Genomic DNA, 2,806 nt, shown 5'->3' on the forward strand with positions numbered 1-2,806 from the left:
ATTCAATAACAAAAAAATATTAAATAAAATAAATTTAGACTTTTTTTTTTCTCTTTAACATTACCGTTCTCCACTACATACCCTACAGAGCCATGGATCTCATGATAGAATTGTTGTAACCACCGCACCTTTGGCATTGTCATTAGTTCAGCTCTTGATGGTATTACTCCTTTTCTTAGTCTGGCTGCCTTCATGGCTATAAGCCTATAACTCTGGATTTTTTTTTCGTGGATAGTTTTCTATACTTGTAAAGTAAATAATTTATTATTGAAAAACCTAATGAAAGAATCTTCCTTCCTAAATCACTACTAGAAACATGCTTAGCCTTCGAAAAAAATTTTATTTTTTAAAAGTAGCTTATAATTAAAAGTTAACTTTTAAAAGATGACTTTTTAAAAGTTGTAGCATTTATGTTTGATAAAATTAAATCAAAAATAATTTTTAATAAATACAAACAACATCAATTACATTTGATAAAATAGTTTTTAAAATTTAAAAATATTATAATAGACATAAATATAAGCATTAAATTTAAAAATTAATTAACATCTTTTCAAAAAGCTTTACCAAACCAAATTTTAAAATAGTCAAATTTAATCCGTAAATATTATTGTCGAATTTTTTGTGAAAATTTCTAACAAAAAAAATATATAGAACTTACAAAACATCTGAATAAAAAATCCGCCTTTAAATTTAACAGCAAATATAACATCAAGTGACACTTTTATTGACGATAACTTTACGGTTGAATTTAGTATAAAAAATTTCAATGATAAATGTAATTGAAATTTGACAAAATTTAAAAAATTATTAATCGAACAGTAACATTAAACACTACATTTTAATTAGTTACTTATTGTTACCTTTAGAACTGGTCAATACAAAACCTGGCCATAACTTTAAACTTATATTGAAAAGTGAATCCTCCCTCCTTCTTCGTATTCGTAGACCACGCCCTCCCTCACCCACTAAATCCACTCTCCTCCTCCTCTTTGCCCTAATCTCTCTTCTTGTACTCGCTGTGGCCACTAGCTTCACCTCAGTCATCTCTTTTCTTCTTGTTGCCAACCTTAATTTTTGCCACCCCAACCCTTAAATCCTCTCACTTCACTATAATTTATTGAAAATTCGACGATAATTAATATTAATACTACATAATTTTGTAAAAATGAAAAAATCACATAATTCAAACAGAAAATAATTCTTTTTTCATTTCATTTCTTTTTCGTGTTGAAATAATTACCGCTTCCACTCTTAATTGTTTTATTTAGTTGATCTTACAATAATATAAATAAAGATAAATATTATTTACAGTTTTTGACTTTTTTTCGTGAGACATAAAGCACCCTAATCATCCTTAAATTTCATCTAGGCCTTCATCTACTAATAAAAATAGATAAGATGATCTCTACAACTAAATGACAACTGATTATGAGTCTACATGTCAGATTGGGACTAGAGTGTCAAAATATCAATGCTAGAAGGACTAAAAATTCACTCTATAACATCTTCCTCTTCTTCTTCATCCTCCTCCTCGTCTCCTCTATTTTCTTCCTCTTCTTCTCCTTTTTCTTCACATCTCTATCACCATCATCATCGAGATTCACCTTCACCACTACTACTGTAGTTCTCTCTTTCTCCTTCTCTTCTCCTTCTTGCCCTAAACCACCACCACTCTAAACCACCTTCTACCGGATCAGCGCCGAAACTGCCATGAACATCCCCAATAGCAGCCACGTGCACACCCTCTTCCCCGCCATGATGCCGTGCCCAATCTGAATCGCCTCGCATCCAAATTTTTCTTCCGCCACAGACACCACCACTCAGCACCGCCATCAGGTAAATCTCCAAGAACAAGAATATAAGTTCACAACAACTTACTAATCATGAATATATATATAAAAAAGAGAAGTTAAAAACTTACTCAAAGCTTGCTCTACTGAAATTCTCGTTTAAGGATTCTTGCAAATCATCCCTGTGCGATAGGGTTTCTTGTTCGCAAACCTTGCAGCCGCCTCTCTCTGGGAAAGGTCGATCAGCAATTCAGTCAAATAGGGTTTCTTGTTCGCAAAGCTCAGCAACGATGGAGAGAGAATCAGAATTCTCATAGGCTCCGAAATTCTGAACAATGTTATAGTGTGGAGAAAGAAAAGTCATGAACTTGGATTTGTTTTTGATGTAGGCACGAACTTGGGTTTTATGGTTTTGTGTGGATTTTCAGGGGTTCTTTTCTAGTCTATGGGTAGTCATTAATGCTGGCTCTAAAGAAGAAGAAAAAGTCATTGATGATGATTTTGAAGAAGAAAAAAAAAGAAGAGAAGGAGGATGAAGAAAAAGAGGAAGATATTAAAGAGGAGAATTTTTAGTCCCTCCAACCAAAAGAATTGACACCTGATACTTGACACTGATATTTTGATATCTCAGTCTCAATTTGATACGTCAAACTAGTAATTGGTTGTCATCTAGTTGCAGAGATTGTCTTGTTCATTTATGTTAGTAGATGGGGGTGGCTTGGATGAAGTTTAAGAATAATTAAGACGCGCTATGTTTCACAGAAAAAATTTTAGGAATAAGAAAGGATATTTATCCTATAAATAAAGTTATGCAACTATGAGTATATAAAAATTAAGCCCAAAACTAGAAGTTGCAATAAGTCATAGAGTTTAAGTATATACTATTTTTTTGGTTACATTTTTATCAATAACAGGTTTGGCTCATTTGATTTAGATCAAATAAAAATAGGATAAATTTTTTTTGCTTCTCTTCTTTTTTTAATTTTATCCTCCTATTTTCTTCATGTTTTTCC

The sequence above is a fragment of the Arachis ipaensis genome, chromosome B05 (genome assembly GCF_000816755.2).
Source record: "Arachis ipaensis cultivar K30076 chromosome B05, Araip1.1, whole genome shotgun sequence".
NCBI lineage: Eukaryota > Viridiplantae > Streptophyta > Magnoliopsida > Fabales > Fabaceae > Arachis > Arachis ipaensis.